The sequence below is a fragment of the Suricata suricatta genome, chromosome 1 (assembly GCF_006229205.1).
Source record: "Suricata suricatta isolate VVHF042 chromosome 1, meerkat_22Aug2017_6uvM2_HiC, whole genome shotgun sequence".
In the NCBI taxonomy this organism is placed as follows: domain Eukaryota; kingdom Metazoa; phylum Chordata; class Mammalia; order Carnivora; family Herpestidae; genus Suricata; species Suricata suricatta.
This window is the reverse complement of record NC_043700.1, coordinates 101,993,935-102,006,555: the sequence shown is the minus strand read 5'-3', so window position 1 is coordinate 102,006,555 and position 12,621 is coordinate 101,993,935.

The window sequence follows — 12,621 nt, the reverse complement described above, 5'->3', positions numbered from 1 at the left end:
GATCTTTATGATTTTATAACATGTATTTATGCTATACATTTCCCCCAAACACTGCTTTTGCTGCACAAATTATGAGTAAAATTTTGATAATTTGCATTCTTTTATTTTTTTAATTTGAAATTTTATTTTTTAAATTTCTACTGAGGCATTTTAAAAATATGGGTTATTAGAAGGGTGGTGTTTAATGTCAAAGCATTATTTAGTTATATTTTTGCTATTGATTTATATTTTAATTATGGAGCATATTTCTATATTTTTTAATTTGCTGAATTATATTTTATGGACTGGAATGTGTCCTATCTTGGTGAATGTTTCATATGAGTTGGAAAATAACATTTATTTGGTTGTTGTTAAAGTTTTCCATAAATGTCAATTAAATCAAGTTAATTTATAGTGCTGTTCAGGTCATCTGTGTTCCTACTGATTTTCTGCTTGCTTGGTTAATGAATTATCAACAGAGAGTGTTTTTAATCTACAGTAATGATAGTGGATTTATCTGTTTCTCCCTGGTGTTTTAGCTCGTGTGTTCTGATACTTTTTAAGTACATACACATTTTGGATTACTAACATGTTCTTGGAAAATTGCCCCTTCTATTATTTTGTAATTCCCACTTTATTGCTCATAAGTTTCTTGTTCTGAAGTTTGTTTTTCCTGAAATTAGTATAGCTATTTCATCCTTTCTTATATCTTTCTCTATCACATCACTTGTAACCTATGCAGGTCTTTATATTTAAAGTTGATTCCTTGTAGTCAACATATAATAATGTAAGACAATAATTAACCCACTCTGGGTTATAGTAATGATTGATGTAGTTGTATTAATATGTACCATATTTATAACTGTCATTTATTTGTTACATTTGATCCTTGTTTCATTCTCCTGCCATTCTTTGCCTTTTTTAATTGAGCATTTATTTGATTCCATTATATCTCCTCAGCATATAAATTATGCTTTAAAAAAGGTTTTGGTTACACAGAATAGGAAATATAGCCAATGGTATTGTAACAGCTTTTTATGGTAACAGATCATAACTACACTTATGCTGAATATAGCACAGACCTGTCAAATCATTATACTGTACACCTGAAACTAATGTAACATTGTATATCAACTTTATTTCAATTAAAAAATACTGACTGTTCTAGAGTTTACAGTGTGTGTTTTTAACTAGTCAAATCCACCATTAAATAGTACTCTACCACTACATGTGTGGCACTGGCACTTTATAATGGGGTAATCCTAATTCCTCTTTCCTGTTGGCTTGTGATAGTGCTATAACTTACACTTACCTATATGCCAATAATTACCCAATACACTTTTCTTTTATTACTTTAAGCAAAGAGTTATGTTTTAGATCAATTAAGAATAAGAAATAGAGCAGCGCCTAGGTGGTTTAAGCAGCTGACTTTGGCTCAGGTCACGAGCCAAATTCATAGGAATTCTGACCTATATAAAAATTCCTCCTACCTGAGGAACTTTCTTTAACATTTATTTCCAGAAAGTTCTGCTAGTGATAAATTCCTTCAGTTTTTGTTTGCCTAGGAAATTTTTTATTATTATTTTTTCTTTACTAATGAGGGACAGATTCACTGAATATAGAAATCTAGGTTGGTGGTTTTATTTTTTTGCCACATTAAATATTTCACTCCACTCTCTTCTAGAGTAAATGGTTTTAGACACTACATTTGTAGTTCTTATCTTGTTATTCTGTAAGTGACGTGTTTCCCAACTCTCTGGATTATTTCTTTAATATTTTCTCTTTTTCTCTCTGCAGTTAAATTTGATATGCCTAACTATTGTTTTGCTCACCTTTCTGTTGTTGTTGTTGTTGTTGTTGCTGTTGTTGTTGTTGTTGTTGTTCTTCTTCTTCTTCTTCTTCTTCATCTTCATTTTCATCATCTTTAAAATCTTGGTTGGTACTCACTGAGATTTTTGAATGTGTAACTTGATAAATACTAACTGGAAATTTCTTAGCCATTGTTACTTCAAACATTTATTTTTCTGCATTCTTCTCTTTTCTTCTGATATTCTGATTACACATATATTGTAGCTTCTGATGTTGTCCCACATAACAAGATATTCAATTTATAGCTTTCCTCATTCTTTTTTCCTTTGAATTTTAGTGTGGGAAATTTTGATTGACATATATTCATATTCATGATTATTTTTCCTGAGCTATGTAGAGTATACTGATCAGTCCCTTAAATGTATTCTTTATATATGGTAGATTTGGTCTCTTAAGATGATGTGAATCATAGTTATTTTAAATACCCTAAATACCCTGTCAGATAATTATAGCACCTGTGTCATGTATGAGTTTTATTATGATTGCTTTATCAATTCAAATCATATTATTTTGCATTTTTCTATGCCTCACATTTTTTGTCATTGTTGAATGTCAGACATGTTGTATTGGATAACAGGGAATAAATTAATTAGACCTTACAGTACAGATCTGTTATTCTGGTTAGTAGTTGGGTTGTGTTTAGCTAGGTACCAGAAAGTACACATTCCTTTTGTGTCTTTGTTTTTATCTCCCCTTTTTATTTAAGCTTCCCTGAAGACCCTTCCTCAGAGATAGTCTCTATCATTTGTAACCCACTGTTACTAAATTGGAATGCAGTAAATATGATGATAAGATGTGAGGTAGAGGTCATATTCTATAATCCTTTAACTAAATCTTAGTCTTTTAGGTGGTTTGTTTAAAGCTGTGCACGTCATTAACATTTGTTCAGCAGTACAGCTTTTTTTCTCTTCCCAGGTTATAGTGTTCCCAGTCTGTGTATTTGCTATTGTTGTTTGTTTGAGGCCTAGACCCCAGTTGACTGTGTTAGCATTTTCCCCTTAGGTGAGACAGGGAGGTTGGAGGGTACTGGAGAACAAATGAATTCCCTTCTACCACCTGGAGTAAGGTTTTAGAATTATACTGTAGCAAAGTTACTTTCCCTTAAGAGTAGGCCTTTATTACTGAGAAAATTTTGATGTCTATTAGAGGGATCACTCCCAAAGCCAGGAGGGAATCTTTGAGGGATCTTCACCATGGAAACCAGGGACTAGAGTGGACAGAAAGTTGTGGCAGATTCCTTCAGGGAAAGCCTATGAAAATGTCGTGGGTTCCAGGAGCTTATCACTCTCGTGTAAAATAACCATCGTTTATGGCTCCAGCCACTTTTGCTCTAGCAAAGCAGATCTCAGTTGCTATATCTCTCTGTGTCTGTTTTTGTAGATATTCACGTGGTAGCTTGCCTTGATGGTTCCAAATAAGGTCACTGATCTAAATATGTCCGTCTTTTTGTGGTTGTAAGAATGGTGATGACTTTCCAGTTCTTTATATATTGGAGTTGAAACTAGAAATTCTGCTCACTCACCTTTAAAGATAAATTTACTATAGTTTGGTTAATTACAAAATAACATAAAATGGATGTTAAAGCGCTATTGAAGACTTTGTAAAAATCTCCATACAAAAGTCTGAATATTCTAAAAGGATTTAGTTAAAGTACCTGAGAATCAACCAAATAGAAATATCTACAAATGATAATAAACATTTTTGATGCAAATATTTATGGAATAATTGAAGAAAATTAGCTTGTTTAGAACCATCTAATAAGAATAAATGCACAAAAATACCAGAATTTTAATTAAAGGATTTGAGAAATAGTAGAAACATAAGAACTCTGAAACTCTGAACTAGAATGAATGGTAAGGTGTTGGTCCCAGTAATCTTTTTTAAAATCAAACGTGTTCTTCTTGGCAAACTGAACTATTTCTCTATTTTCAGGAATGAGATTTGGATGTGAAAACTGTACTTTGAATTGTTATTTTTGCAGTTTTATTATTAAATAATGTCTTAACAGACATTTGGATGACTTTTGAAAAAGAGATTGGTAACAATACATAAATTTCTCAAATAAATGGCAAAACAATAGGTCACAATAAACTTTTGCTTTCTAAGAGTATTCAGACTTATAAATTTTGGCATGTTTAAGTGGATATTAATTTAATTACAAGTTTTTTGGGGCTCTACTAAAGATTATGTGTATCTGTAATCTTTCCAAGATAAACAAGTGGAATCACACAAGGTATATTTCAGCCATACCTTAAATATAAATGATCAAGTGAAAGAAAAATACATTTTTCATGAACATATTTTCAAACTGACTTTTCATTTTATATTAATTAACAACAAACTAATCCCAAGTAAATTAACAAAGCAGAAAAAAATGGTAAGTGAGGAAATGTAAAGTTGCCATTTGAAGGGTAGGCATTTTTATCAACAAATTTCAGTTAAAATGGTTACACATATGTGACTTCTTTTATTATGATAATTTGATTTATTCTATAAATTGCCAAATTTCAATTCAAACAGGTATTTATGCACAAAAACCAAGCCCCTTTAATTAGACATGGGAGTATTTCTGTGCCTTCAATAAGTGGTTTTGAATTTTAAAATGTTTGAGAGATATTGGTTGTTATGGAAATATATTTATCTCATAGTTTTAAATATTTAAAATTTGAGATATCTGCATCAGATTGTAAAGAAACATGAAAAAATGAAAACACTATGTTTTGAATGAAATATCACAGGTACATATGCTTATACATGTCCTTTGATACATATATTAAGTTTTTATTGGGTATAAATCTAAAAGGAATAATTACTGTTTCCTAACGTATGCCATAACACACAAGGAATTCCTCAAAGTGATTTTATAACATTTCTCTGCTCAATGTCCTTGTTGCACCAGAGATACTTCCTGAAACATCAAGCCCATTAGTTAGTCTTCTAATAAAACCATTAGTTAGTCTCAGGAACAGGAAGCATAACAGGCTTTCCTAACAAAGAGAAGAGACCTAGATAAAATGACAAGATGAGGATTTCATCCCAAAAGAAAAAAACAAGAAAAATTCACAGCCAGGAATCTAATCAAAACAGAAATAATAATCCTGATCTAGAATTTACAGCAATAATCCTAAGAATGCTGCCAGGGTTGAGTAAAGCATGGAAGACACCAGGGAGTCCCTTACTACAGAGATAAAAGACCTGAAAACTGGTCAGACTTAAATGAAAAATACAATAATTGAGAATCAAAACTGACTAGATGTAATGACTATAAGGATGGAAGAAGCAGAGGAATGAGCAAGTCATATAGAAGATAAAATTATGGAAAATAATGAAGCTGAAAAGAAGAGGTAAAGAAACATATTGGATCATGAATGTAGACTTAGGAGAACTCAGTTACTCTTTAAGGCAAAGTAAAATTTATATCATAAGAGTCCCAGAGGAAGAAAAGAGGGAAAAGGGGGCAGAAGGTTTATTTGAGCAAATTATAGCTGAAAACTTCCCTAATCTAGGGGATGAAACAGACATCCAAATCCAAGAGGTACAGAGAACTCCCATCAAAGTCAACAAAAGCAGGCCAATAAAAAGACTTACTGTAGTTAAACTTTCATAGTAAAGAGATAAATAAAAAATCTTAAAAGTGACAAAAGTAGCCCTCAGCTTAAAAAAGAAAGACAGATAAGATTAGCAGCAGTTCTGGTCACATAAACTTGGCAGGCCAGAAGAGAGTGGTGTGATATTTTGAATGTACTAAATGGGAAAAATATGCAGCCAAGAATACTCTGTCCTGCTGTTATTCAGAGTGGAATAAGGCTGTTAAGGCTGTTATTCAGAAAAGGGGGAGAGTAAAGAGTTTCCCAGACAAACAAAAACTAAAGGAGTTAGTAACCATTAAGCCACACTGCAAGAAATATTAAAGGGGAATCTTTAAGTGGAAAAGAGAGACCAAAGGCAACAAAGGCTAGAAAGAAACAGAGAAAATCTCCACTGCATATAGAACATGCTCTAAAACAGATCATATACTATGTCACAAATCAGGCTTCAACAAGTACAAAACGATTGAGATCATGCCATACATATTTTCAGACCACAAAGCTGAAACTTGTGGCCAACCATAAGAAAAAAATTTGGAGAGGCTACAAACACATGGAGATTTGAAAACATCTTATTAAAGAATGAATAGGTCAATTAGGAAATTAAAGCAGAAATGAAGAAAATAAATGGAAACAAATGAAAATGAAAACACGATGGTCCAAAACCTTTGGGATGCAGCAAAAGCAGTCATAAAAAAGAAGTATCTAGTAATATAGGCTTACCTGAAGAAGCAAGAAAAATTTCAAATACACAACCTACATTACACCTTTAGATAAAGAACAATAAATAAAATCTAAAGCCGCAAAAGGGAAATAATAAAGATTAGAGCAGAAATAAATTATATGGAAACAAACAAACATTAGAATAGGTCACGGAAACCAGGAGCTGGTTCTCTGGGAAAATTAATAGAGTTGATAAAACCCTAACCAGATTTACCGGAAAAAAAAGAGAAAGGACCCAAAATAAACTAAATAACTAATGAGAGAGGAGAGATCACAAATAACACCACAAAAATGCATCAATCATAAGAGAATATAATAAAAATATATATGCCAACAAATTGAGCAATCTTAGAGAAATGGATTAATTCCTAGAAACTTTTAGACTACCAAAATGAAATAGGAAAAATTAAACAGTTAAACAGACCAATAACCAGCAAAGAAATTGAATCAGTTATTTAAAAAGTCTCCCAACCAAAAAAGACCAAGGCCAGATGGCTTCCTAGGGAAATTCTACCAAACATTTAAAGACAATTTAATACCTAAAATAAATTTAAAGACAATTTAGTAGTTTATTCTTCTCAAACTAGGCCAAAAATGGAAAAGAAATGGAAGATTTTCAAACTCATTCTAAGCATTACCTTGATTCCAAAACCAAATGAATGCCCACTATAAAAGAGAATTACAGGCCAATATCCCTGATGAACACAGATGCAGAAATTCTCAACAGTATACTAGCAAATCAAATTCAACAGTACACTAAAAGAATCATTACCAGGATCAAATGGGATTCGTTCCTGGGCTGCTGGGGTGGTTCAATATTCACAAATCAATCAACATGATACACCATATTAATAAAAGAAAGGATAAAAATATATGATTCATTCAATAGATGCAGGAAAGGTATTTAATAATATACATCATGCATTGTTGATAAACACCCTCACCACAGTAGGGATAGATGGAACATACCTCAACATCAAAAGCCGTATATGAAAGACCCACTTGTGATATCATCCTCAATGGGGAAAAACTGAGAGCTTTTCTTCTATAGACAGCAACACAACATAGATGTCTGCTCTCACCACTGTTATTTAACACAGTCCTGGAAGTCCTGGCCTCACCAGTCAGACAGCAAAAAGAAATAAAAGACATCCAAACTGGAAAACAAGAATCCAAAATTTCACTATTCACATATAACATTATACTCTATGTAGAAAACCCAAAAGACTCCACCAGAAAATTGTTAGATCTGATACTAATTCAACAAAGTCACAGGATACAAATATACAGAGCTCTTTTGCATTTCTGTATACTATTAATGATGCAGCAGAAAAAGAAATCATGGAGTCAATCCCAAAAACCATAAGATACCTAGGTATTAACCTAACCAAAGAAGTAAAACATCTGTCCTCAGAAAACTATAGAACAATTATGAAAGAAGTTGAAGAGGACACAAAGAAATGGGAAAACATTCCAAGCTTGTTGACTGGAATATAGTTAAAATATTTCCCAAAGCAATCTACACATTTAATGTAATCCCTATCAAAATGCCACCAGCATTTTCACCAAGCTAGAACAAACAGTCCTGAAGTATGTATGGAACCACAAAAGGCCTTGAATAGTCAAAGTGATCTTGAAAAAGAAAACCAAAGCTGGAAGCATCCTGATTCCAAGTTATATTACAAGACTCTAGTGTTCAAGACAGTATGATACTGGCATGAAAACAAAACAAATAAACAAAAAAGAACAGATAAATGGAACAGAATAGAGAACCCCAAAATGGACCCTCAACTGTATGGTCAACTCATCTTCAACAAAACATGAGATAATATCTAATGGGAAAACAGTTCTTTCAACAAATGGTGCTGGGGAAGCTGGGCAGCAAAGAAATGACACTGGGCCACTTTCTTACACCATACACCAAAACAAAGTCAAAATGGATGAAAGCCCTAAATGTGAGATAGGAAACTCAAAATCCTATAGCAGAAGACCTGCAGTAGTCTGTCTTGCAGTAGTCTCCTTGATATTGGCCTTACCAACTTTTTACTAGACATATCTCTGGAAGAAAGAAAAATAAAAGCAAACATGAACCATTGACACTTCAGCAAAATAAAAATCTTCTGGACAGCAAAGGAAATCATCAACAAAATTAAAACAAAACCTTTGTAATGAGAGAAGATGTCTGCAAATAATGCATTTGATAAAGGGTTAGTATCAAAATATATTAAAAATGTATTAAACTCAACACCCAGAAACCAAATAATCCAGTTAGGAAATATGCAGAAGACATGAACAGACATTTTCCCAAAGAAGACATACAGATGGCTAACCAGACACATGAAAAGATGCTCAACATCACTCATCATCAGGGAAATACAAATCAAAACTACAATCAGATATCACCTCTAAATGAATGGGTAAATTTAACACAGGAAACAACAGGTGTTGACACAGATGTGGAGAAAGGGGATCCCTCTTACACTGTTGGTGGGAAAGCAAACTGGTGAAGCCATTCTGGAGAACAGTATTGAGGTTCCTCAAAAAATTAAAAATAGAACTACCTTGTGATCCAGCAATTACACTACTAGGTTTTTACCCAAAGGATACAGAAATACTGACTGAAGGGACACATGTACCCTGATATTTATATTATCAACAATAGCCAAAATATAAAAAGGACCCAAATGTCTGTCAACTGATTAACGGTTACAAAAGAAGTCATTTGTGTGTGTGTATAAGTAGATTATTACACAGCCATAAAAAGGAATGAAATGTTGCTATTTACATTGACATAGATGGAGCTAGAGAATATGCAAAGAAAAAGAAATCAGAGGAAGTCAAATACCAAATGATTTCACTCATATGTGGAATTTAAGAAACAAAACAGATGAACACAGTGGGGGGAAAAAGAGAGGCAAACAATAAAACAGACTCTTAACTATAGAGAACAAACTGACATGCTAGAGAGTGATGGGTGAGGGTATGGGTTAATTGGGTGATAAGTATTAATGAAGGTACTTGTTGGGATGAGCACTGGGTGTTATGTATGTAACTGATGAATCACTAAATTCTACTCCTGAAACTAATACCACACTATATGTTAGCTAACTGGAATTTAAATGTAACTTGAAACTACACTCAAAAGAATAATGAAAAAGAAATGAAATTTAGTATTAACATTTTAAAAGAATTTTAAATTCTCTCAAGTTTTAGAATTCTAGAAATGGTAGGTTAAGAGCTGTTATGATTGGTTCTCCATAAAGTCAGATTCTAATTCCCATTTTATTTTTATTTTATTTTAGTCACATAAATGGCTTTTATTCAGTAGCTCAATTCAGGTTTCATGATTGCTGATAGAGAAATGGCCATTAAGACATTAAGTAGAATGAGATGACATGGCCTTAATTCTTTCCTTTATGAATATTTCCTAGAATTTGTGCAAATCTGTTTTTGCTTTACACCTTTACCAGAGTATAATCACACAGGCATATCTATTAAAAGTTTAAATGAAATATTTTATGGTTTAAATTTGGTTCATCTTTTATTTACCTAAAAAGCAGAATATGTTATTAATGAAAAAAAGAATTGAGGTGCCTGAGAGGCTTGGTTAAGCATCTGATTGGGCTCAGGTCATGGTCTCATGGTTTGTGAGTTCGAGCCCCTCACAGGACTTTGCACTAGTGGCTCAGAGCCTGGAGCCTGCTTCAAATTCTGTATCTACCTCTCTGTCTTTCTGCCCTTTCTTCACTTGTGCTTTCTCTCTCTCACTCTCTTACTGAAAAATAAACAAACCTAAAAAAAATGGATATTTGGTAAAAACTAAGAGTCTCTGCAACTTATGTTTTAAAGTAAAATGTGCTTATATTCTTATTTTCTTACACTTCTGTATCTAATTTAGGAATAAAGAATATATATACCTAACAAAATTATTTGGGCAACTCTTTTCCCTTTTTCTATTTTCTGGAAAATCATTTAAATTAAGGATTCTGTGGTCCTTTAAAGTTTGTTAGAAATTTCCTATTATAGTGTTTGAGCCTTGTGCTCTTTAGTGACAAAAGATATTCATCTACTTGAGTAGTTGTTTTAGTTTTGGGACATTAGTGATGTTTTATAGTTTCCCAGAAGTTTAGTCAGTTTATTAATTTTGACTGTATTTTAAATTATTGGTTATATTATTATTGTGCTATTGTTTCCAAATGTAGTTTTCTGTATTTCATTTATTTGCATTTTTCCCCTATGTACCTTTTTTTCTTTTGAAGCAGAGTGGGCTATGTTTTAGTCATGTTGAAGTGTGTGTTTTTGATTTCTTGATTTTTCTCCACAAAGATTGGTAGAAGACACATGCATAATCTTTATCAGTAGTGATTGATGTAGGTGACTTGGATGCTTATCTCATGGTGAAGGAATGTATCTCTAGCATTTAAATACAAGGCAATATTTTTAGCATAGCAAAGGCAAATGTTAGTTCTTTGTGAGCAGGGGTCAATAGCCTGTTTGCTTAAGGGAAAGAATTAGAAAAAAAGGATTCTCAGGAAATGCTCCCATAAACACAAAAGAAGTTCTTACAATAAGTTCTTTCACAAGGTGCAATCAGCATATTTTAGGATAAGGGGACAAGTCACTCCTGATAATAATCAGCAAGGTGCCTTGGGGGGTCAGTGCTCAAAAAATAATTGAGCGGGGGTAGACATCAGTTACCGTCTGACAGCAGGAGGCTGTGCAAAACCTGCCTTAAACTCACAAGGAATATCCTCAACTTAGTGTGTTCAGAAATGGCACCCAACATTTATCTTTTCATTTTACCAGTTTCACTGTGATATTTCATGGTGTTGACCTGTTTCTGTTGATTTTGAAGGGAGTTCCTGGTGCCTCTTGGATGTGGATGTCTGTTTCCTTACCCAGATTAGGGATGTTCTCAGCTATAATTTGTTCTAATAAACCTTCTGCTCCTTTCTGTCTCTTTTACACTGGAACTTCTGTGATATGGATATTATTTACTTTCATGGGATCACTTAGTGCTCTAACTCTGCCCTCATGGTCTAGTAATTTCCTTTCCCTCTTTTTTTCTGTTTCATCATTTTCCATAACTTTACCTTCTGTTTCACCTATTCTCTCCTCTACTTTTATCCTCATTGTCACTGTAAATAGTTTGTTTGCATTTCATTTATAGCATTTATTAATTTATCATAACTGTTTCTTAGGTCTTTGATATTTGCAGCAATAGATTCTCTTTTGTTTTCTGTGTCTTTTTCAAGCCCAGATATTATAAGTTTTATAAATTCTCATTCAGACATGTTGTTTATATCTATTTAAAGCACTTCTATGGCTATTATTTATTTCTGGATTTTTTTTTGAGAATTCTTCCCTATTGTTATTTTGGCTAGGCTTCTGTCTTTTACATGTTTTAATAGCTTGGTATGTGTCCTGTATCTACTATATTAAAAAGAGGTCATACACTGTCTAGGGCCTGGCACATCAGGAAGGGTTTTTGCAGTGTGTTGTATGCACTCTATTGTTTATTTGGCTGCTCTATCCCACTCTCAGTCCTGCAAAACTCCTCCTTGCTCATGCTCATAGTGGTGGATTGTTTGGACTCCCCACCAAGTGTGCTTTTATTTGTTCATTGAAATAACCCTGGAGAAAAGGAAAAATGTGGGGGGGGGGGAGAACTGATCCCATACAAAGAGAAAAATGAAAGGGCCAAAAAAAAAAAAAAAGGCAGAAATTTAAAAAAAAACTATAATGCTTAATCCAGAGAGAGAGAGAGGACAATAAAGAAGGAGCTACAGAAAATATGCAAGAAGAATAGAGTAAAAATGCCTGATTAAACAAACAAAACAGAGAAAGAAAAAAATTTATATATACACACATATATAAAAGAATAAAAGAATTGACCAAAAACCAAATCAGAAAACATAAGCCTGACTCCAAAGGAAAATAAGAAGAGGGTGAAAAGAAAACGAAGAGAAAAGAGAAGAGGGAAAAAAAAAAAAAAGACGAATATACAAACCATAGGACGGTTTTTTGTTGGTGCCTGGGACTGGCAGCTGTTCAGGTCTGGAGGAGAGGCAGTCTGTTTGGCTCAGGGTCCATCTTATCCCACAGGTAAGGAGTTGCCAGGCAGAGAAGGGTGGAGTTTGTTGTAAACGGGCCCCACCTCCACTAGGGGTTCCTGTTCTGTTTCCTGATTCTCTGTTTCCTGAACACCCTCCCTGTTGGTGTTGGGGAGAAAAGTGGTGACACCCCAACAATATCTCCTCTCCAGCCTGGGTATCTCCAACTGTGCTGTTCAGGCAACCCTCACAAAGTACACAGGTGGTCACCTTGCTCTGCTCCACAGTCTCCTGAGCCTTCTAGGCGCCTTCTAAGTTGGGACTCAAAACCCCATGTCTTAAGGGGCCTTGCACCACAAGGATTCTGTTCTGGTGTTTCACCACTCAGCCCTGACGATTAAAGGAATTTG